The sequence below is a fragment of the Phyllostomus hastatus genome, unplaced genomic scaffold (assembly GCF_019186645.2).
Source record: "Phyllostomus hastatus isolate PE091 unplaced genomic scaffold, TTU_PhHast_1.1 phas_contig_34, whole genome shotgun sequence".
Classification (NCBI taxonomy): Eukaryota; Metazoa; Chordata; class Mammalia; order Chiroptera; family Phyllostomidae; genus Phyllostomus; species Phyllostomus hastatus.
Genome location: NW_025333857.1, coordinates 28,633,620 through 28,659,194, shown reverse-complemented (window position 1 = coordinate 28,659,194; position 25,575 = coordinate 28,633,620). Strand labels below are relative to the sequence as shown.

At 39.8% G+C, this 25,575-nt stretch overlaps 1 protein-coding gene across 3 annotated transcripts in view; it reads left to right on the top strand.

Annotated features, from left to right (window-relative positions):
- KANK1 (KN motif and ankyrin repeat domains 1) overlaps positions 1-25,575 on the top strand; it is a 189,509-nt gene that overhangs the window by 62,567 nt on the left and 101,367 nt on the right. The gene's annotated exons all lie outside the window — the stretch shown is intronic.

Genomic DNA, 25,575 nt, shown 5'->3' with positions numbered 1-25,575 from the left:
TCACATTTGCTTTTTAAGAGACATTAATCCATTTTTCCCCTACCTTTTGTGCTCCAGTAATCCCTCAGAATGCTCCTAATCTGCGCGTGTATATATGGGTGCAGAAAAGACATTTATAGGATGAAATATGAGCAATCTGTTTGACTCTGTAAAGGGGAAAATGTATTACTCTTTATATTAAGTCAATAAAATATCCCATTTCCATAAACACAATATGCATGGAGTGGATTGTGCTAGCAAAAATCAATAGATTGAAAGGAGTATTATTAAGGCTACTTGAAAAAAATGGAGACACTTAAATATTAATGCATTACTGGCTTTATTCAAGTAAAGAAAACCTAAGAAATACTGAGAATTTAAAAGGGAAAATCTGGTACTTTATATCCAGAGATCATCGGTGCTGAAACTGTCCCGCATTATTGGCAGTATTTATAGCGATGTGTGTTGTGTGGGTTAATTTGCCAGGGGTTTTCAGATGAGCAATATCACCAACCTGTTGGTGCCAGGCTCTGTGCCAAGCATTTTACATACATGAAGTCATTAATTCTCACTACCCTGTGAGGGTGGTACAGTTTGTATCCACGTGTAAACATAACAAAACTGGGCTTCAGAGAGATTGCATGACTGGCCCTGTTCGTTCACACAGCTGGGGAACCCACGCAGAACTTGAATAGTCAGGGACCAAAGCCTGTACCAAGGGGATTTTTTGCACTTTTTTTCCTTAACAAAATGCTAATTTTCTTTTTACCGTAGCATCATTTTAAATGACTTCACCACATACACTTACATGGGAGTGCAGTGGTTTCTCTACCCCATCTCCTTTTGTCAGACATTTGTTTTTCCGTATTTGCTTTTAGAAATAACATTGCATTGAACATCTTTTGTGCATATCCACAATTCACCTAGGTCAGATTTCTATAAGCAGCATTGCTGCATTGGTGGGAATGTGGGACTTTTCTGTTCAGGTTTTTATACACTGTTAGTTGTCTCAGAAGGTTGTAGCAGTTTATAGTCTCACTAGCGGCATATGCAAGTGCCTGATGCCCCTCAGCCCTCAGCAACATTGGTAGTTAGCACTTTGGATACTTTTGTTTGCCTTTTAAAAAGATTCCAGGTGTCCTTGTTCAAGTCCATATTCTTGCCTCTAATACTCCAGAGCTGTGGCCTACTGATTGATTCCTTCCTGTCCACTCTGTAACTCACTTTGTCACAAAAGGAATTGTAGGACAGTGGATAAAAGCATGGGCTCTAGAGCTAGATGGCTGGGCTCAAATCATGGCTGTACTACTCTGCCTCAGTTTCCCCATCAATAAAATGATAATAATAATCAAACCTCCCTTATAGTGGTACTAGGTGATAGCTGATGTAAAGTACTTTAGAATAATGCCTGATTCTTGGTACATGCTTATTCATTGTTAGTTGCTATGATTGTCTTCCAGAAGTTCATGCTCATATAATTAAGAAAACCAAAGGTTATACTTGTTTTGAATGAAATATAATTACCAAATTTGTAGGAACTAAAGTGCTGACAGTGTAATATTGTTAGTGTTAACACAGTGAAGGTCACAGATAACCATCCCTGCCTGAGTTGATGCTGAGAGGTCAAGGATAATGAGGAAACAGTAATAACAGGAATGACTAGAATGTTAAAGTGCTTCATAAACTCATAGAGCGCTTTCCATGCATTGTCGTACCTGATGCTCACAGCACAGCTGTGAGGGAGGTGGAGCAGCTATTATAACCTTGTTTTACAGAGCAGGAAGTTGGGAGGAATTCAGTGACTTGCTCTCATAAGGCCATGGAAATGGTCAGTGGCAAAGTGGGGTGTGCACTCGAGGCTCTCTGTCCATAGGTCCACAGTCTCGATGCCTCATGACGATGATGATGAACTGAGGAGGTACGGGGTAGATACCCAGGTCTAGAAGTCTGATCTTTTCCACATAGGCCATGAGGAAGCAGGAACGCCTCAGTGTTGTTCCCCTGAATCTGCTCTTCACATAGCAGAGTGGTCTGTTTGATATGTAATCACATCTTGGCACACCCCTGCCTGAGCCCGCATGACGTTCTCCAGCCTCACCTCTGTCTCTCACTCTAGAACACTATGTCCCACTGGCCTCCTTCCAATTCAAGGAACACGCCAACCTCTTTCTTGCCCCCCGGGCTTCTGCAGGTGCTGTTCCTTGGCCTGGAACGTGTGCCTGTGTGTGCGTGCGTGCACACTTGCGCTCACACACCTTTCTCATGTCTGGCTCCTTCTCTTTCAGTGAGGCAGTTCCCAGGGAGCTCTAGAGCAGGCTGCTCGGGCTCACTCGGCTTCCCCATTTACTAGCTCTGCATCCTTGCGCAGGTTACTGCACCTCTATCTCCCTGTAGCATGAGAATCATCATGCCAATAGTACCTGTTCCAGAGCTCTTGGGAGGTCTAAGTGGGTTAATTCATGCAAAGCTCCTAGAAACCACCCTGAGCAAAGAAGTGCATATCTGTGGTTAGCTATTATCAAGATCGTCACTTTTTAGGCATCAGCTTAAATCTCACATCAGTCAGAGTGCCATCAACACTGGGTATTCTTGTCAATATTCTCTCCCTCATAATCCTGCTCTGTTCCCCCTTTAAGCACATATCAGTATGCAGTTATTTTTATTTCATTTTTCCGTTGCCCCCTCTAGCCTGTGACTCCATAGGAACAGGGGCTGTGTCTGTGTTGTCCACAGCGAGGCCCCCGCTGCTTAGCATGTAGTGTTTCTAGAATGAATGAACAAATAACAACATTTCCAACCACAGGATTGCATGGAAATTCTACCCACGTTTTCTTACTGTAGATTGATGGTTTCATTTCACATTATAAAATATTTCTTCTGCATGAAACTTGAAGTGTGACTTGCAATGTGAATGAAAACTAATTTTTTTTTCCAAACAAGTAGCCAATTGCAGTTTTTGTGATTTCTTTCAAAGAAAGCTCCAATCCAAATTATAGTCCTTTAGAATTCTGATCTTTATTTTGTTAGTTTTTCTCTCTTTGGATAATTCTTTCACAAAAAGTCAGTGGAGACGGTCTTCATCTAGTTGAGTCAAATTTCTCACGAGCATGCTCTCCCAGTCCCGGGCAGATGCTCCTGGGCTCCCATACCACAGTGTAGCATCCAAGAGGAAGACCTGATGTTACCACGTAGGGACTTTTTTTCATTTGCTCGGTATCTAATGCTGCAAAACCAGCTAGATATCTTAGACTATCTTGTTTTAGATATTCTATCTGTTCTTTTTCAAAAACTATTGAGCCCCAACTGATGTGGCTCAGTTCGTTGGGTATTGTCTGCAAACCTAAAGATCTGAGGTTCTAATCCCTTGTCAGGACACATGCCTGGGTTGCAGGCCAGGTCCCTGGTTGGGGGCATGAGAGAGGCAACCGATTGATGTTTTTCTAGCACATTGATGTGTCTCTCTTTCTCTTTCCTTTCCCCTCTCTCTAAAAATAAATAAGTAAAAATCTTTACAAACACTGTCTTTTTTTTTAATTTGCACCCAAGGACATTTTTTCATTGTTTGAGGTGAGGGGTCAGGGGAAGAGAGAGAGGGAGAGGGAGAGGGAAACATTGATTGCCTTCTTATAGGTGCCCTGACCTGGAATTGAACCTGCAACCTATTGGTTACTGGACAACGCTCCAACAAACTGAGCCATACCGGCCAGAGCCTAAATAAAAATCTCTGTAAAACGATTGAAACCTAGAAACTCAACATTCCAATGACTACATTACTTTTCCTTCACTGCTTCTTGCATTTAGATGAGGGTCACAAATGCTTTGGCACAGACCATGTATTGTAGTTTGGAAAAATTGTTTCCATATTTTCCATATAGTTATATAACCATTCATTTCCACATTTTAACTTTAGAAATTAAAATTAATTACAAAAATAATATTCCTTTTGCCACATTCAAGCCATAAAAGGTGTACACAGAAAAAAGTTGACTCTTGCATCCCACTTTCTGGTCCATCTCTTCATATAATCACTGCTGAGTTTATTGTATATTCTTGTAGACTTTTCTGTGCTGAGTCAATATACAGGGTGGGGCAAAAGTAGGTTTATAGTTGTGAATATGCGAAATACAGTTTATTGTTGGATTACTGTTTACTAATTATTTTCTGTGTGAACAACTGTAAACCTACTTTTACCCTACCCTGTATTAGATCTTCACACACATACACACACACATTTGCATGCTTTTTTGGGACAGTGTCATAGACGTACTTTGTTGCACGCATCAAGTGGGCCTTGAAAATACTTGAAGCCTTTGTTTTCTCACTGGCAGCATCTTGGAGAGGTCACTAAGTAATATTTTCCCAGGGCTTTACTCACCAAGTCCTGCTTAGTTTGCCTGAAGCACTGGATGTAATCTTCCAGAGGGCAGGGGCTTGGGCACAATCGGGAATGTGGAATAATCTGATGATGATTTCCCTCGCTACAGAGGAAGAAAGGAAGACTCAAAAGGGGAGACAGTGGAGTGGGAATGAAGAAAATTCTTCTCAGTTCATGAGGGTGTGCATTTGGTGAAATGTGTTTCACTGGGTTCCATAATAAGTAGTCTGATTTCCAGGGATGGCAGATGGGGTGCTGTCAGGTTATAAAATTTTTTATAACTTTGTCTCTCATCATTCTCTTCTCCCTTTTTGTTACTGTTGTCATTGTTCCGTGAGACCAGAAGATCGAGTTTGGGATGGAGTAGGGAGGAGGGCGGTGACTCCCTGGGCTGTGCCCTTCACACTGGCATGAGAAAGCCCTCAGCCTGCCGCCCAGCTTCTGATCTATGGCGCTGCGTTCCAGAAAACTAACTGTGAGGGTTTCTGGAAGTGACGGGGGCTCTGGACTTTGCAGAATTGCACTTGTCAGGGTTTTGCACAATGCCCACCTCATTACACTAGAGAGGCAAGTTTCATTGCCTAAGGGGACAATTTACGGCAGTGGGCTTATCTCCTGGTTTAGCTCTTTATGTTTTTCTGCCTCTTAATAAAATGTGAAGTCACAAAGCAATTAAATAGTAGTGTAGTTTTCTGGCAGAAGGCGGGGAAAGGCTAACCAAAGGAAAAGACTAACATGATTGACAGAGGCTGGCTGGAGATTTACATTGAGAATAACTCGTTCTTCAAAACTTTCTTCATTTTCTTGTGGGAATTATGGGGTAAATCAAACACCAGGAGGATGGATGATTAAAAATTCAGGAGTTATGATTTCTTTTTGCCTTTGTAAGTCTCTAAATCCTCCACCTGAGCACAGAGTTCTCATTTCAAGAACTTGATGAAATGATGGGAACCATCCCTACCACGGGTTGAAGCAAAGCAGAAATACTTTAAAATCTTAAATTGTTAGTAAGCTTGGGATTATTTATATTTTGTAAAAGGTCTTAAGATTCAATGAAATGAAGCACAGAATTCGTGAGTAATTTTTTTCCCTTTAAACTCAGATTCGCAGATGTAGATTTTTTTCAGTAGTCAAAAATATTGAATAGGATTTCAACATTTAGGTTCTAGAATTTTCAAAATAGCATTAGTAATTTTTAATAATGACACTTAAAATGAGGAAAAATTAGAAAAAAAATTGAACATAAAAATTTAGAGAGTTAAGATTCCCTGTCCCTCTTCTTCTAGCCTCCTTAAATATAAAATAAATTCTTTTGATTTAGCCACCTTGTGTTCATGATGACCTATTTATTCCAATCAAGAGAATTAAAAAATACAAGTAAGTTCTATATGTCATTTTTTCTTATTACAGAAACACTTTGATTTTAAGAAGTGTTGAAAAGCTACCTCTCGAAGTTCTTCTGTGTGTTCCCTAGTAATCACTCTGAAATGGTGAAAAAGCTTAAATTAAAATGTGAGCGTTGGCACCAGTTGAGAGAAGGATTAACTAATAGTTAATTTATGTGACCTAGAAAGTAAGTGGCTAAGAGGACACTGCTTTTTCTGGTGCCTGGAAAGCACTCCAAAGGGGAGACCTGATGCCTTAGCAGGAGCTCCCCTACTCCCAGCTTGACTGTGACAGAAAGAACAAGATCCAAAGGATGAACTGCAGAGAGATTCTGCTGCTCTTCAGGAAGTGCTTCCAGATAGGCTAGTTGTGAGAAGATTTGTGCTAAACAAATAGAAACAAAATGTTCATTTCTAGAGCTTGGTGAAATGGCAGTGAACAACTTTTATACTGAATCAGGACATCTTTCTCAGGTCCCTACTCAGGGTCCCGTGTGTGAGCCATGGCTCAGTGTCCTCACCTGTGAAGGAGAGTGTGGGGCTTCTCTGAATGCCATTGCTTCTAGATGGTTTGGCTAGAGGGGAGAGGAAAGGCAGCCAGGGCTGATTGTCCTCTCAGCCCTCACTCCAGGCTGTTTCTCAGGGAGTGGGTCCTTTTGCTGCCCTGGGGCCAGTCCTCATTTACAGTCCCTGGGTTCGGATGTGTTTCTTTTCCCCTGGCGAGAGTCCTTTATCCAGAGTGTTCTTCAGGGACGCATCTGCATGCCCAGAATGTTTATCTGCACTGGTACCACTGCCTCCCTCTTGCATGGTAAAATAACTCAGTGAGGGATTGGAGTTTTGCTCTTAACCTAAAATATGTTTCTTTTTAATAGTGTTTATCTATAATGAGATGAAATTTACATTATAAAAATTAACAGTGTGAAAATGAACAGTTCAGTGGCACTTAATACATTCACAGTGCTGAGCAGCTGCCACCTCTGTCTAGTCCCAAACACTTTCATTTTCCCCGAGAAAACCCTGTATCCACTAAACACTAGTCATTTCTGTTCCCTCCTCCCACAGCCCCTGGCAACCACTGATCTGCTTTTGGCTCTCTGATTTGCAGTTCTCGCTGTCTCCTCTACTGTAAGGGAGATAATATACTGTGTGACTTTTTGTTTCTGGCTTCTTTTACTTAGCATGTTGTTGCATGTATTGGACATTTTATGACTGAATAATACTCTATTGTATGGGTGTGCCACAATTTCTTATCCATTCATCCATTTGGGCCTTTTCTACCTTTTGATTATCGTGAATAATGATGCTGTGGACATGAGTGTAGAGTGTTTGAGTCCTTGTTTTCAATTCTTTTGGGTATGTATCTAGAGGTGGAATTGCTGGGTTGTATGGTAATTCTATTTAACTTTTTTGAGAAACTGGCAACCATTTTCCATAGCAATGGAACCATTTACATTCCCACCAGCAATGCATAAGGTTCCAGTTTCTCCACATTCTTGCCAACACTTGTTATTTAACCTTTTTAAAAATTATATCCATCCTTATGAGTACACAGTAGTATTTCATTGTGATTTTGATTTGCACTTCCTTAATGACTAAAAATGTTGATCACATTTTCATTTGTTTATTGGCTTATTGGCCATTTTTAGATGTTCTTTGGAGAAATAACTATTCAAGTCCTTTGCTTATTTTTAATTGGGTTGTCTGTCTTTTTTTTAATTTAATAATTTTTTAAAAAAATTTATTTTATTTTATTTTAATCATTGTTCAAGTACAGTTTTCTCCCTTTTACTCCCATTCCAGCCAACCCACCCAACCCTCCCTACTTCCCTCCCATGGGTTGTCTGTCTTTTGTTACTGATTTGTTTCTCCCATTCTTTAGGTTGTCTTTTCACTTTTTCTTTTTTTAAGTGCAATTTTTAAAAAAGATTTCATTTATTTATTTATTTATTTATGGAGGGAAAGGGAGGGAGAAAGAGAGGGAGGGAAACATCAATGTGTGGTTGCCTCTCATGTGCCCCCTGCTGGGGACCTGGCCCGCAATCCAGGCATGTGCCCTGACTGGGAATTCAACCAGTGACCCTTTGGTTCACAGGCCAGCACTCTATCCACTGAACTACACCAGCCAGGGCAGTCTTTTCACTTTCTTAATAATGTCTTTTGGTGCACAGAAGTTTTTTATTTTGATGCACAAAAGTTTTTTATTTTGATGAGGTTCAGGTGAGCTATTTTTTGTTTGTTTTTGCTCATGATTTTGGTGTCACACCTAAGAATCCATCATCACTGTGAACCTAAAGTCAGGAGGACTTACCAATGTGTTTCTCTTAAGAATTTCATATTCGGGGTGGGGCAAAAGGAAGTTTACAGTTGTTCATATGGAAAATAATATAGTAATTAATAAATAATAATATAAGAATAAACGATGTTTTGCATACTCATGACTGTAAACCTCCTGTTGCCCCACACTTTATTTAGTTTGTTCATCTAATTTGAATTAATTTTTCATATTGTGTGAGGTAGGGGTCTAACTTCATTCTTTTGTATGTGAATATTCATCCCAGCACCATTTATTGAAGAGCCTGTCTTTCCTTGTTAAATGGTCTTTCTACCCTTTCGTACAACATCATATGGCCATATATGTGAGGGTTTACTTCTGGACACTTAGTACTATTTCATTGGTCTATATGTCTATTCTTATGCCAGTACTATACTCTTGCAATTACTGTAGCTTTGTGGTAAGTTTCAAAATTAGGAAAGGTGAGTGCTCCAACTTTGTTCCCTTTCAATGATCGTTTTAGCTGTTCAGAGTCCATTGCAGTTTCTTATGGACTCAAGGGTCACATTTCCATTTATGCAAAAAAGACTTGGAATTTTCATGGGGATTTCATTGAATCTCTTAGAGACCGTATTTTGTCATGTATAATGTGTACTTTTTTGCCCAAATTTTTAAGGGAAAGTAAGGATGCACATTATACATGGGTAGTACCTGAAATACCTTGTGTCTGTTCTTGTATTTTGTAATTATTTGTTACATAACATTTCTTATACCATGATATGCTGAAAAGGTATATATACAAAAAACAAGCATCTAAATAAAAATAAATAACATAGGGAAAATGGGACAACTGTAATAGCATAATTAATAAAATATATTTTAAAAAATAAATTCAATTAAAAATTAAAACAAAAGACTTTTTCCCCTGAAAGTTTGGGCCAAAAATGTGGGCACACATTATATATAGGAGTGCATTATACATGGCAAAATACAGTAGTATTGCCATCTTAACAATATTAAGATTTTCAACTGTGAATAGGGATGTCTTTCCATTTATTCAGGTCTTACGTCATTTCTTCCAGTAGTGTGTTGTAGTCGCCAGTGTACAGGTGTTGTGTCTTTTTCATTAAATATATTCTCAGGTATTTTATTCTTTGGATGCAATTATAAGTGGAATTGTTTTCTTGATTTCCTTTTTAGAGTGTTCATTCCTAGTGTATAGAAACACAATTGCTTACTCATGATTTTTAGTTTTTTTTAAATTAAAAATTAAAAAAGTAGTCACCACTGGTTATTTAAAAAGCAGTAAGAAGGAAGTCCACTACCCCTTCAAATGTTCCCTAGTAAGGTCCCAGTTAAGTTTGATATATGTCCTTTTATGTATTTCCTATGCATATATGTAAAAACACATTTTCTTCCTTTGAGTAGAATCCTAATATACTTAGGCTATATTTAACTTATTTTTTACTTCATTATAGATTATGAATATCTTTCTGTTTGAGTACATCTAGAATTACCTTATTCCTCTTAACTGCTGAAGATTGTACAGATGTACTATACTTTAAGGTTTTGTTTTGTTTTTTTTAGTTAGCATTTAGTGAGTTTTCGGCTATTTGCTATTATAAACAATGCAACAGTTAAGAGTCTTGTTCCTATATCAATGTATGCTTGTGTATTTCTTTAAGGTAATCTCCTATAGGTAGAATTGCTAAGGCAGAAAATATACACTTATTACCTTTTGATGGACAGCAAGAGACCATGTTTTGTTTTGTTTTGTTTTGAACTGCCTGTTTAATACAGTCACAGATGCTAGCCACTATTACCTAAGAACATCATATTGAGGAATTAAGTGCTTGGAAGAAGTGGAGAAGAGAAGAGTGTCTAACCCTTTTTATTCTCATATGGTGTGGTAGCACATATAATAATCTAAATAGAATATAATGACATTCCTTTGGGGTATGTTTATGAGCTGTGTAAACAAGATATTTTTAATGCATTGTACTGTTAGGGGAAGAAGAAGCTAGTAGCACTTGTGTGCCTCTTGGTCTTCTCTCTTTCTCTCCCTCTGTGTAGCCCACCCCACCCCACTACTAACCCGTCCTTCATTATCTCCCCCACCTTCATCGCTGTGTCATTCCTAAGTAGCTTTGGATTTTATGCCATAAGATCTTTTGCTTACTGACAGATTCTGTGAATACCCAGTGTTCCAATCCAGTACTATCATTATTTTGTTTTATTGCTGTAAGTCTTCCAGAGTGGTTCATGGAGGCTTCCTTCAGATTGGCCCCAGTGCCTTTTCACGTGTTCCCGTCCTTTCTCATTTTGTGGCCACCCCCAGGTATTTCAGGCTTATCTTGTATTTTTCTAGCGCTAGCCCTGGAACCAATCACTTCCTCAAGCACCCTGGGTGCTTTGACTGGGGAATGGTGTTTAGAAACCAGTATCCATGTGTCAGGTGTGTGCATTGCAAGTGGGGTGCCATTGCTTCTGTCTTCCACCAGTTTTAAAGTGAGCTCTTCCCTATGAATATGGGTGTGGTGGGGCTGCAAGTTGCTCTTGATGCTGCTAGGGAGTAAATCATTTTGATTAGGCCACTTACTGCTGATTGTTAAAAGTCAGCGCACATTGGGAGGCCTGGAGATAAATAAGGATTTTTACTACAAATGGAATGGGTTAACTTTTTGTGGAAAAGTGCTTTTATATTGAAAGGCTTAGGTTAGTATTCAGATATCCCTAACATTCTTACATTTTTTACTCATTTTTAGTCCATTCCATCTTTTTTTTTAAAGCAGCTCTTTTTTTTAATATTATGCTATTTTTATTTTTATTTTTTTTAGATTTATTTTTAGAGAAGGAAGGGAGGGAGAAAGAGAGAGAGAGAGAGAAACATCAATGTGCGGTTGCTGGGGGCCGTGGCCTGCAACCCAGGCATGGGAATCGAACCTATGACACTTTGGTTCACAGCCCGTGCTCAATTCACTGAGCTACACCAGCCAGGGCCCCATTTCATCTTTTAAGGTCATATTCTACCTCTATTTGTTATAGGAGGTAGAAATCTGATGAATACCTATTAGAGTGTTTTTCTCAGTGGCTAAGTACAGATTGACCATTTTGTAATAAACTAATTTTATTTTTGCATAAGTCATTATATAGCATAAAACTTTTGATAAATTATTTATGTCCTTATAATTTTATTTATGTAGTCTTACAGTCAGAGGACATTGATAAAATATTTATATTACCTATTAGCACTGAGGGCCCCTTGTCCTTGGAGATTCAATGTAATTTTTTTGACTGGTGCTTTTAATTCTTGCAGAGTAAATCTTGCCTAGATGAAATTACCGTGTGACTATTTTTTTCCTCTGTAATTTTCCATATTTCTTATATCTCAACTTTTGTGGTCAGCAGTTTCTGTGAGAATTGATTATGAAGTTAAGGCATTTTATGTGTGATTGCTAGGATTATAATAGTTGTAAAGTATATTCATCTACAGTGAAAATGATCTTCCTAAGTATTTTGCTTTATTTTAAAACTCATTCTCAGGTCTTACTACCTGTTTCTTATAAATGGAGAAAGAGTCTCTTATTCCTCTTTCAAAATATAGATGGAAGAGCAGTTTTATATCAGAATTTAAAAGACTAATGTTTTTCAAGGGCATTTTGTAAGGAATCTCCATGTGCTTGCTGCCCTGGCACACTTTAATTTGGGAGTGGGGTTAGGTGCAATATCAAGGGCATTTTGTAAGGAATCTCCATGTGCTTGCTGCCCTGGCACACTTTAATTTGGGAGTAGGGTACAAACCATGGCTGCTGAATAAAGCTTGGTGTTGTCGTGTTTAGGAAATATGACTGGCTGACTCTGACCTCCAACTGTGTAAATTATCTTTACCAGCAATAGGAGACCTTGAAGACCTTGACGTTATTTTGATAAGTAGTCATTGTATGATTACTCAGAAGAATTTACTAAGGACAGCTTTGTGTGTCTTGCACTGAATTTAAAAATTACAGTGTAAAGAGTGGTTCCTGGCACCTATTGATTCTAGTTATGTAGAGAGACACCACATTAACATTTAGTATTTCTTTTCTCTGAATACTTCTTATATCAATCATTGTCTTCTCAACCTTTCTCTAGTTCTATAACAGAGACCCATTTTACTTATTAATAAGCATTAATATGTGTCCTATTAATTAAAAAAATAAATGCACTTGTTTACATTTTTTTCTTTTAAAAATTCCCAAATTATTTTGAACATATCATGCTTGATTTTTTAAATTAAGTAATGGTTGAAGAGGCAAGCAGAGTATCAGTGGCTCTTGATTCCAGCAAAGAGCTGCCTCATCCTATAGCATCTTGACTTTGGAGTACCAGCTCATAGATGCATTAGTGTCTAAGGTAAATGTTAGAGCCGATGTTCAGAGCACCAAACCTATTGTTCTCATGATTGTCATTCTTCATTCCATTTCTTTCCTGGAGATAAGGTAAATGATGATGAGGATGCTAATGATAACCATTTATTTATTATTTTTTTAAAATTTTATTTAAATTGCTGTTGCTGTACAATTTTCTATCTTTTACTCCCATCTAATAATAACCATTTATTAGATAGGCACTACATGCCAGGCCTTGCATTGGACAGTTCACAAAAGCCATCTCATTCAGTCCTATTAGAAACCTTTTAATGTTTTAGGAATGGGAGTCCATGCTTGAAAAGTTAAATGACTTACCTGAGATTGCACAGCTAGTTGGTCAGAACACCGTTTGGATTTTGTTCGAGTTCAGTGCCTGTTCCGTATGAGAACTGTGGCTGTCCTCAGGCCTCAAAGATGAGAATGCTTTATGGTTGCCTTTCCTTCAGAGTACTTTTACATTTGTGAAATACTTCAGACTATTTTTAAACAATTTAAAAATGTTAGTGTTGGGGGGTTCAGCCATTCTCAAGATTTTGGTTTCTAGCTGTAAAATGCTAGGTAGGAGGCAAGGTAATTTTGCTCCCATGTCGTAAAATCATGACTTTCCCTAAAGCTGAGTATGACTTTTCTCTTAGACTGTCTTACTTTCTGTGAGTGGAAACTTCAGACTCTGGGCTGATGGCATGTACTATTTAATGACAGAAAAAATTAGGCACTAAACATGACAGTATGTGGACTGTGAACATGAGTCTGTTGTAGTGGCTTAGACTGTCCTTGTGAATGCCCCTGACTTCCCCCACCCTGTACCCAGTGACATTGTGCGGAGTTTGGGTTTAGAAAGCCCGTCAAAATGATGCAATTGGGAACTTTTCTGGGATAAATGCAAAGCCCTCTATAACAGCTCTTCCATTTATCCTTCATAAACCTCTAAGGTGGGAGTTTCTGTTTGTGCTGTAATCCTGAGGAGATCTTCCTTTGAAAGAAGGGCGTCTTGAGGAAAGGAGGAGAGTGGATTTTCATCTGGGATATAATTAAAAACCTGCCTCACAGGTTCTGGACAAGTGGGGTCATAGGTTTTGGGCTTAAGATGTAAAATGGGTTTTGCTGTGACTTGGGATGATCGGGGACTGAAGGGAGCTACCCACCTCACATAGTCTGAAAGCTCCCTTCTTGGGCTGAGAAGAGAAACGGTAGAGATAATATGCACAGCAATCACAAATAACTTAAAGGCTGAAAGATGCTATTTGCCTCTTGAGTTTAAGTATTAAAAAGTCACATGACATTAGTGTGAGTGATGCTTAGATTATGAAACAGAAAACTAGTTGTCAGAGTAGTTTGTATTTACTGTATGTGACCCTGAGGTGGATAACAGAACCACCCACTTACAGGTAATCTTTTAGAGAAAGTTCTTGTTATTGCATTAACACTCTGTGTTGGCAAGAAAAAGTTATTCCTGGTCTATTTTTTGGTTGGTGCTGGGAAGTACCTTATTATCACTTTGTATCTTAAATCACACCTAAGGAAATGATTAGAAAATGAAATTGCAGGAAAAAAGTTGTTATAATCAAATATGTGTTATTTGCAGACTCTTAAAATTTGGGGGGGAATTGCCATAAGTAGAACTTACTGGAGCCTGAAGTCAGATACATTATGACATGGGATTCATCTTTTATCATTAGCATTTCCTTGTTGTAGAACATTTGGATTCATTGACCCCAGTGCAGGTTGAGATTCAAGTGTTCATGGAAGGAACATGAATTCTGCCCTCCTTTCTGTGTGTGGGTATCATGAGGGGGAGGCTCTAGATAATGGTCAGCTATAGAAGGACAGAGACCGTCTCCCTCTGCCCGCTTTTGGTTCTTATCCTTTCCTCTTTGATTTGTTGGTGTTCTCTGCTTGGCCTAACTCTCCTATTTGCTGAATCCATTGCTCTTAACAAAACCCAGGGGTACAGAGGTCAGCTTTGAGGGTAAGCTTTTTGTGTATGGCTTGGTTTGATGGTTTCAGATTGGGTATGTTTCAAGTAGGTATGGAATAGCAAGTAAAACTTCTCTGAGCCCGTTTTTGAGATATGGACTTAAAACAATGCTGCATTAAAGCTCTTAAGAGGATTCCCAGCCATTGGTCATTGGAGATGCCTTTTGACTATTTCTGAGGTAGTAAAAGTATTTTGACTACATATTCAGTGCAGGAGAATTTTAGTTGAGTGTCATGCGATGCTATGAATGTAAGTGAAAAATGCTAATTAATGTCAACTTTATTTAACTCCAAATTGCCTTGTTAATGTGCACCAGAAATTTTTAAAAATGGGGCCATGATTCATATGTTGTTTGTATATTTTTCCATACAGTATTATTTTATATGACTGTTTCTATAAGTAGTCAGAAGTCATATAATGGTCATTTTTTATTAGGAATAAAATTTCATCAAATAAAAATTTTACCCAGGATGAATGGGTTGGTCCAGGCTAGCAGCTGAGCATAGTGACAAGGGAAAGAGGGGCTAGTGCAGGAGACTTCCCTGATGTACCGCTTCCCCGTAGTGCTTTGTTATATGGGGAAATGAACAGCTTACTCAAGAGGGCCACTGTACCTGGAATGGTATGCAGATGTGGCTTTGTAAGTGAATGAATATCTGGTAAGAGTTATTTTATTGGGGGTAGCCAGGGGTGTCCCACCTTCGGCCCGTGGGCCACATGCAGCCCAGGATGTCTGTGAATGCAGCCCAACACAAAATCGTAAATTTACTTAAAACATGACATTTTTTTGTGACTACATACCACAGTGTATTTAATGTGTGGCCCAAGCCAGCTCTTCTCTTGCAGTGCGGAGCAGAGATGCCAGAAGGATGGGTGCCCTGGTAGGCTGTGACCAGGATGGGAAAGAGAAATGCTATCAGGATTGACTTGTTTCTGTAGCCCCGGTGGCATTTGGGGGGAGCACCCGTCCCACTTGTCCTGATGCTTCCTAGTAGAGTGACTGCTGGTTAAACAAGCTTTACCACATGGTGAATTCTGGTTCTGGGTTTTAACCATTCAGCTAATTTTATCAACTTAGTATGAGTATGTTTTCCTCTATAAAAGACCATAGGGGGAAAATAAAAACAAAAGTCAAACAAAACAATCCCTCAAAACAAAAAAAAAAAAGACCACAGGGGAAGAAAAACTATGGAGCTTTTCCCCCATGTGTAACTTTGAATTTTATATGGAGAATATGTTTTAAATATACTGAATATATTATGTATAAAAATAAAAGGTGTCATATATAAGCCATTGATTTCATACAACCACTGCAGCTGAAAAGGAGGACCAGGATTAGTGAGCTTTTAAAAAACGAAGTCCCTGCTTTCCTGGAATTAGCTCTCTGGTGGTTGGATGATATAAGGCAGGCTAGTGAGTGAGTTGTTGTAAAAACTAAGAAGAAGCTGGTGAAATGTAGGTGTCCACTCAGATTTTTATTTTGAAATGTTGTATGCCCAGGGTGAACATTAGAGCTAAGATTTAAGTTTTAATTTTTACAAGTTTTTATGGGACATTCTTTAATACTGGGTTTTAGACTAATAATTAATAAATGATATCCTCTTTCATATTCCTCAATTTTTTTTTCATGCTGCTAGGCCATTCAGAATGCACTAAGGTTAAATCTGGCATATCATAAGCCATTGGAAACAGATGGTTAAGTCTGCTAAACACAGGTTCGATTGGGTGCCTCTCCTGTGGGCTTGTCGGCTCTTGCACAGATTCCTGCTTCCACCCAGTTCCAGGATCTGCCGCACAGACCTGCCTCACCCACGTCCGGGAGGGCCAGCCTGTTTTCTTCATCCAGCCCAGAGGTAGAGTTCTGGAAAAATTTCCTTCCAGAGCTGTAAGAACCTCTAACTTCCCCCTTTTCTTGTTCTCTTGACTTACTGTGCTGGGAGGAAATACCATGGTAGGGTGATTTTAGGCAAAAAATAACTGAAGTGGATGTAGTGTTGACTTTAGGTTGATCTCTGGGAAGCACCATAACAATCTTCTTTCATGGTCCTGGCCCCCTTACCCAGTTGTCCATAGTATACCATTTGTTTTTCTCATCAGAAATCTGTGTGTGGGGAGCGGGAGGTGCAATACTATGGAATCTTTGAGGGAAAGAGCATAAAGATTTTAAAATTGTAACAATAATGACTTCATTTGATGTGTATCACATTCTACATGACAATAGACCAGTTCTCCTTTATTAATATTTTTGTATTCTCTGAAAACCTGTAAGAACTATTCTGTCTTTATAAAATTTTTATTGACCAATATTTTAAGAGAAAAATATCATTGCTTTAGTGCATGTGAGATGAGGATGGTTAACCTGAGGGCATTTGCATGCGGACACTATCGAGAGAGTTCATGTTGAAAAGAGTGGGCTGTATCTGTAGTCTCTACTTCAGAAATAGTGCCCGCATCACCCAGACTGATTTGGTCAGTCTGTCTTTCCTCAAGCCAATGGATGCAGACTCTACAAATTGTTTATAAAAGGTTGTCAGTTTTTAGGGTGTGACCGTTGAACCACACCTGAGAGGCTAGCTAGATGAAGCCAACTCATAAAGTTACCTAAGAGCCTCCACCCCAGTTCATGGTCCAGATTGTCTCCAAGGGAGGTGAACTAAGCCAGTGTAGAGACTTTGACTGGGATAAGGCAGTGGTGGTAATGCATAATGGGTGCATTCATACACAGCACTTCAATACAGCATTTTCTTGGATGGAAGCATGGGAAATAGCACAGGAGCACTCACTCACGCTTCTTGTTAGCTTTCTGGGTCACTGGTGGCTGCCTACTGTACTTCCTTGCCCAGCTATCCACTGGGACTTGAGCCTTTGTAAGATCATTTAAAGTCCTTATGTTCTGCCCTGGCCCTTATGGCTCGGTTGGTTGGTGCATTGTCCTGTGCATTGGAAGTTTGTGAGTTCAATTCCCGGTCAGGGCCTATACCTAGGTTGCTGGTTCTATCTCCAGTGAGGGAGCACACGGGAGGCAGCCAGTCAATATTTCTGTCTCTCTCTCTCTCTCCTCCTCCTCTCTTCTCTCTCTAAAGGAAAAAAGAAAGAAAAAGAAATTCTTATGTTCTGAGAATTCAAACGGAAAAAAACTTGACCTCTAGTTCTTCGGAAAGTTGGTTGAAACAATAATTTTTTAAAAAAAAATGCTGTCCAGCTGTGTAAATAGTTGGCTTTGACTAGAGTAAATTTACCACATTATGAAACTGATAATTGTGGTGGAGTTACTATGACAGTGTTTTAATTTGGAAAGTACTTTGGTAAGTTTATAGTTTATAAGTTAAATGGGTTTGTTTGTAAATTCTTAGGGAATTCCTTAAACTTGGGGTTGATACCTCAAATCCTTTTAGAATGGATATAATAGACATTGATCCCAAGACCATTTTTTGTCTTTTAACCCATTGAAACTTGTTTTATTTCCTTTAGTGGACTGAAGTAAAATTTAGGAAAGCTTATAAATTCTCCCACAAAAAGTCAACTCTAAATAGAGGAGAGGGTAGGTCAATATCTTAATTTGGAACTATGGTAAAATTAATTTTTGCCAGGAGCAGGTATTTAATATTTATTTGTTAATGAGGATCAGTAAAACATTTAAATTGTATGTAAATTCTACCACTCTACCACTTTTTCATCTTTTTTATATACTTTGGTTACATTTTACTTAAGTGGTATACTTTTTATTTGGAATACTACTTTTACTTTAGTAATCACAATTTTCCACTCATTTTCAAAAAGCCTTTACAATGATAATAATAAGTAATATTCAGTTGCATAAATCTCCCATAATCTATAAACCATCTTTCTCATGTTTAAAATGTAGCTGGCCGCTAATTCTTTGCTTCTTCATACATCATTGTAGTAGAATCTTTAGGTCATAATAAATTATTTCCTTGGTATTATTAATTCACAAGAATAACTAGGTCAAAGGTATGAAAATGTTTTGATTTGGTGAGTTTATCAAAGACTCTTTCTAGATTATAAAAAAAATGCATAACCATCCTAATAAATTAGAATGGAATGGAAGTATATAAAGTAAAACTTTAAATTTTCTGTGGGACCTCAGCCCTGCTCCCCAGTGGGGGCAAAGGTGGTGGAATAGGAGGATGGAGGGTTCTGAGCGGCTGAACTGGAAGTGGTGATGGCAAACTAGACAGTTAAAAAATAAAACAAAGTACTGGTTTACTTGTATGATTTAAAAAATGGAATCTAAGCAGTTGCTTTTTTGGACAAAATGGAAAGGTGTATCCAGTGTTGGTTTACCAGCAGCTGGTTTGACAAAGTGCAGTTTCCTGTGTCAGATACTGTTAAACGGTATCTGTGCCCCCTTGACTCTGATTGAGAGATGCCTGGAACCAGTAGGCCCCAGCTTTCCTGGCTTTAAGGGGCACTGAGGACTCCTTGTAGATAAAAGAAGAATTGTATATTCCAGGCCCTGCCGTGATGACTAGACTTGGAAAGCTGGGAGGGTCCCTGGAGGCAGCCCAAGTGTTCTAAGGGGCGAATAGTCTTCTGGCTGTATTTCTGTGATCTGAATGAATGTCTTTGAAATTTGATTTCATCTTCTAGACCCATGACAAGAATCAAGCTTGTGATCTTTTCTGTTTTGATGGGAATTGTGGCCGAATGAAGGGGGGAAAGCCAACACATAAGACCACTCTTTACAAATGAGTTAATTTCCTCCCAGAGCCCTTAGAAGAATAATACAGTGGTGTTCTCCCATTTGGTTGTTTCATTAAATTGTTTTGAATTATTTGTCTGTAAAAGGAGGCATCTCCTATGTCCTGTATGTGCTCACTTTGCTCCTCTGGCCTGAGTATAGTTAGGTTGCCTTATCAGTCTCCCACCAGCTCTATCTCTATCCCTTTTCCTGAAGGGAAGGTTGGCTTGCCATGCATGGTGGTTTTTTGGCTTTTAGAGATGTTAACTATTAGCCCCCAGAATTCCATTTGCTAGTTTTGGTTCTAGTCCACAGTTTTTTACCTATAAAAACAATAGTCTTGGCTTGTTGTGGCTCAGTGGATTGAGCACTGGCCTGTGAACCAAAGGGTTGCCGGTTCAATTCCTAGTCAGGGTACACGCCTGAGCTGGGGGCCAGGTTGGGGGCCAGGTATTTGTGGGAACGTGACAGGCAAGCAATCAGTGTGTCTCTCACCCATTGATGTTTCTCTCCCTCTCTCCCTTTCTTCCCCTCTCTCTAAAAGTAAATAAATAAAATCTTTAAAAAAAAACAATATGTGAACTAGGGAATCTTCTGGTACAGTTGCCACTGAGCCAAGAGTCCTGCTATCTGGGCCGGCTTCCTCATTGACTCTGCATTGGTTTCCCATTTTTTAAGTTGGGTGTCTAGACTTACCTCCAAGATTTTGTGTAGGACATAGATGGGAAGACAGTGGAGGCCTCAAGTGATGGCTGAAACTGGAGTAAGAACCACAAGACCTGTGCTCCCTGTCTGTCGTACTTTTCAGACATGTCTTAGCACTTGCTCCCTGCACAGAAGCTGGGTTCCTAACAAAGAAGCCACTGCGAAGCTATGCTTCACTTCACTTTTTAATAAAATAAAGTGTCTATTTCATTAGATAACAGTACGTCTGAAATTCAGAAGCTCAGATACTGATTCTCTGACCTTCAGATGATAACATCATTTAATTTCCCAGGCATTAAAAAAACAATATTTAATACATTTGTAGGAATAGAAGGACTGCAACAAAGACTAGAATTTTATAATATACATTAAACATTTATGTGAAGATGTTGCATTTTTCAGAGGTGTTCCCCTATTTCCATCTTTTCTGTCTTCCTCGGAGCAATAAACAGTAATGGCTGCTCTCATAGATAAGCTGCTCCATTGTGTTGGACAGTAGTCATATCTTCAGGCTTTAAGTCATTATCATCTCTGCAAACCACCTTTTGTTTGACTGCAGAGTCTCACTGTACTGCTTCACAGTGAGTTTGTATTCTCCTGAAATTAGAAGAACCTGAATAAAAGCTATAGGCCCCAGGATTTTTAGGTACTAATTTAGTAAATGGGTCTATTGGCAAGCCTTCTGTTTATCATATTATTACAAGTGCAGAAATAGAAATGAAAGCTACTTTAATGAGAAAGGAACTCAGGAATGAGATCATTAAAAATAGCTAAATACATTCTAAATGTAAATATAAATACCATGTATTTCCTGTTTAGTATCAGGTAAATATCTAAAACTATTTATCCTGAATTCTGGTCTCAGAGGAAAAGGTGATTGTTAGAAGATACTTATGGTAATATTATCAGGCCCAATTTAAAAACAATGAGATCCTTTAAAACAGTACTTGAGTCTTTTTTTTTTTTAGTCAGAGATTTCTGTGGGTTCTTTTGTTGTTAATCCATTTATACTACACCCTTATCCTCTACTCTGCCTTTGTTTTTATCATTGGAGTCTCCTGTAGCTGGTCTAGGCCAGTGTGACTAACGAAGGTGGGAAAGCAGTGGGTACATGGGTAGATCCAGAGCAGAACTAGAATGTGCACTGTTGTGCCGGAGGGAGTTGAGCTCCTCACCTGGAGCACGCACAGGCTGGCCCTGAGGAGGTGGGCCACCGCCCATCCCCTCTGACTCAGCAGGCCCACTCACTCACCTCCCAGGCCTTTGGGATAGCTTATGTTCCCAGCCATATTCCAGCTATCTTCATCACCTTGACCATTTAACTTGTGTGTGTACATGCCTGTACATGTGAAAATAATGATGTTTGAAAATAAAATCTGCTCTTACTTACAAAATTGAACACACATATTACCTCCCACAACAACCCACCCACACTTGCTACATTCCACGTTGCTAGTAAGAAACTGTGAGGGTTTTTTGTCTTTGTGCTTTTGGAAGTTCAGAGCCAGGTGTTGTGACTCGGGTGTAGGGTTGAGAATATAATTTTTATAATATGTGTTTTTAAAATAGCCAATTATTGGGGATAAGAAAGGGAGTTCTGGTATGCAGTCTGAGGTGTTCCAGTGCTGAACTCTCACTGGGCGTCATTAGCTGCACAGCAGTGATTGAATGCAGTCGCAGCACGCAGGCAGGACTTACTGGGTAAGCACAGTGGTTGCGAATGTGGTGACGAGGTAGCCAGGGATGGCCGACATGTTTCTTGAGGGAGAGAGGAGAGCCTTTGGGATTTCGGTCAACTTCATGCCTGTTGCCCTAACGCTTATATTCTGCCTTCAAACAAGGTAATATATATTTTTAAATCATATAAAAATGTATAATTTAAAAGCAAATCATTTATCTAGAAATGGGACAAAGTGTAAAAACAATGCACACAGTGTTTTTGCGGGATGGGAAATGAGGAGGTAGTCCCTTCAGCAGGGGAAGCGGCAGGCATTTGACCAGACCTCTTAGGAGGCCATCCTGGAGTATGAAGAAGTCAGCCATTGTAAGTGATAATGTGTCTTTGATGATGGCAGCAATTTTAGCTGCAGTTTAGACCATTGGCAGTTCTGCTGATGAGGAGTTAACAGGGGGAAGGGGACCCTAAGAGTCACCTAAGTCAGGAGTCACCGTGGACTGTGATTTGTCTTCCATGTGCTTAGGTTACATGATCAGGGTCCCAGCGGGAGCATCATATAATCACAGTAGTGGATTTTGTTTATGCGTGTCCAGCCTTGTTTCAGGGGAACGTGAATTTATAGTGGCTTAAAAAGTTACACAAAGTAAAACTAAAAGTCAGGAGGTGAGGATATCGTGACAGAGGGCAATAGCCATAAGAGGGAATGAGGGCAGAAGAAAGAGATAGAATGTGTTGCGGAAGGTCTGGTAAATACACTGGAAATAGACCACGGATTTGGCTCTGTGCTCTCTAGCTATCACAGCAAAGGGAGTTGTGGCCAGATATGTAGTTCACGGGCCTTTAGGATTCCACACACCAGTTGCTCAGGGAAGGCACAAGGACCCACACTCGACACAGGGAGTCAGCAGGCTGTGCTGTCAGTGGTGCACCGATAGTAAGCACAGCTGTAGCGGTCATTGCTTGTCTGTGACCCTGTTGTGCTCCTTTTTAGTTCCACAGAACAGTGCATAGACCGCACACTTACTATCAGTAACATTTCTCCTCTTCTTCATGCCAGACACATGATACTTCAAATGAAATTAAGAACAGGACACTTACTGTACTTCCCAAGCTCTGCTTTTGAAATCATGGGCCCATAGCTCTTCAATTTCTGTGACTTTTTGGTGTAAAAAGGACTATATTCACTAGATGGCAGTATCAACAGCCTTTTCGGAAGTTAAATAGGATCATGAATCTAAGTACTGAACTTGTGGAAAAGTAGGAAAACCATTTAATTAAACATACAGGATATGATTTCTACACCCTACACAAAAGAGAATTTTCCATTTCCTCCTCCCTTTTTCTTTCGGGGCCAGGGAGGGGGTGCTGTACGCAGTACCTGCAGTCCTGTCTGGTGGCACTTTCACACGGAGCAAGTCCCCAGTAGTGTCCTCAGCTCTCCTGCGTGCCAGAGGCAGTGGGGTTTCCAGCCACCTCTCTTTGCTGCTTTCTGTGTGATGCAGATGTTATAGGGCAGGAGTTACTGACAAAAGTTTTGGGACCAGCTGTGGGGTAATGGTGTATTGATAAGGTGCAAGCATGTTTCATGAACGGGGGTAATTTATAGACCCTCCAGGTTTGTTCACCAGGAAATGAAGTGGTTTATTTCTGTTTATATAAAAATCTTTTGCCCTTTCCACCTTTGAGGAGAGATTATATATTGTTGCATAGTTGTTTTTTTTTTATTTACCCTGTATTTTAATGTGAGGGACAAACATTTTCTTTTTACTTTTATTTTAATCATTGTTCAAATACAGTTTTCTCCTTTTTACTCCCAATCCAGCCCCCCCACCCCTCCCCACTTCCCTCCCATTACCACCCCCCCCTAGTTTTTGACCCTGTGTCCTTTAAGTTTGTTCCCGTGAACCCTTCCCAATGTCCCCTGAAATTGTTTTTTTAATGAAAAGGTTAAATTTATTTTTAAATCATGATGGTATAAAATTAAAGGCGCTTGTTGACTTTAGGGTTTCTGTAATGTACCTTGGGTAGCACATGAGAAGTCATAGAAACACTGATCTGGGCCCTGTTCCTCCCAGCACCTGCGAGCTGTGCTGCTGGTGCTCTGAGGCTAGGGGGGGGGGGGGGGGGGGCCCTCCCCTGCGGGAACCTGGGCTGCGTCTCCGGCTCCCACTCTCTTCTGAATGTCCAGGGCCCCTCAGTCATTGTGACTGGCCAGTAACACAGTTTCCAAGGTCTCCTTGGAGGGCGGTAGAGGGGGATGGGGTGGCACTGTCCAGAGTGAGGACTGCTGGGACGGGGGGTTTGGTGTAGGTAAAGGAACTGTTGGAATTTAGTGGGCGTAGTCTTCTTAACAGAGTGTACGCTAATAACTTTATATTTAAAAAGTTACAACCACAGCCCCTAATACCTTAAACTTCTTCTCATTTGCATTTATTTATGGTTGTGATTTCGATTAAGTCTCCATAAACATAATTTTTACATAGTGTAAACTTGTACATATATAATTTTAGACTATACTCCTCATTTAACATTATCAATACTTTTTCTCGTACTCCTTACTGTTCTCCTTACAGTCCACATGTCATGTCCAATCAGTCCATTCTCCTCCACCTTGCTTCTCCCTCCCCTTTCAAAACAACTTTCTTTAAAAGTTACAACCATTTATTTTTTTTCTCGTATGGATTTTAATGTTTTCTTGGTCTATAAAGTATCTTTTTTTGTATTTTAATTGAAATTATTAATATACAAATGACCTAGGGTTGAGTTGTATTCTTTGCCATTTTACTCCAGCTGGCATAATATGTTCTCTTTTTGCTCAAGTTCCCTTTTTTCCTCCCTTAAAATGTGACTTGGTGGAAGGGAGCCCTGCCCTTGTTCTCTGACCCTTACTGATTTCACCTGCCCTTAAGGATGGTTTGCACACCCACGTGCTATTCACTTTCAGACTGTGCTAGTTGAAAAGAGGAGTAATTTGTTTCCTCTCTCTTATCCCCCCATCTACTAGACTAAAAGCATCACTCGAGCTTAAGGCCCGGGCCTTACACGTTCTGTTTGCTCTGGTGGTCCCTAACAGCTGCCTGTCCATCGCGTATCCTCTAGGTGAAGCCTTAGATTGATCGGTCTGTTCCCAGTTTACTTTCCCTGGTTGGTCTTTGCTTTCAGTTAACATCAGCTTCTAGATACAGGTAAAGTCACCATACAGTATGTCCAAGACATTAGGAGCAAATTTTATATCTTGCCTTTGATATCTAAGGACAGAAGATGGGGGTGGAACAGATCCCAAGTGGCCCCTGACCTAACAAAAGATCCACGACTAATGGGAGAAATAGGGAAGACAGCTGCGGAACCCAGGGGGAAGAATGCCGGCCTGTTTTGGGCGTTGATGTGCCGCTGTCCAAAGGCAGTGCCAGCTGATAATACATGTTGCGCACCTGTGCTGATGCCATTTGCCTGCCCAGACAAGCCTCTTCAGGCTCAAAAGCCCAAGGAAAGTCTCGCATGTTAAGGAGCAGCAGGTACTCTTCTGCACCCATCATTCCAAAGTTATCTCTCCACCCAGCACCAGCCTAGCACACCCCGCCTCGCCTGCCGCTGATGGTCAATAAAGAAATGCTGTTTAGTGCTCAAGGGTTCAGTGAACAAGATGACATTTCAAAGTTTAGGTAACCTTGGGGACTTGTTTGAGTTACTAGGCTTTTAACTTTTATCCAGTCCCCAGAACTAACTGCCTTATTGCAAGATGTGTCCATGGGACTAAAGTGAAGCTGTTTTGGCAATCACTTCGGTAACTCCTCAGGGGCCAGTTGATACTCTGTCCACATCAGGAGCAACTGGATTAGAGATGCCAGATCCTTTGCTGACTGTTACACGAGGCACGTTACATGTTGATTAAATTGCTAGAAAGCTGCATAGCCCAGATCTTTATTTTACTTTACAAAACCTTTATTTTGTTTGCCACTTCTCCAAGCTGTCATTTAACCTAAAAGCTGGTTGTCTCCACGCCCTGTAAGGAAATATTAGATTTGTCCTCAATTGATACATACTAAATTTTGCCATTGAATACTTCCTACAATTTGTCCATCCACCAAA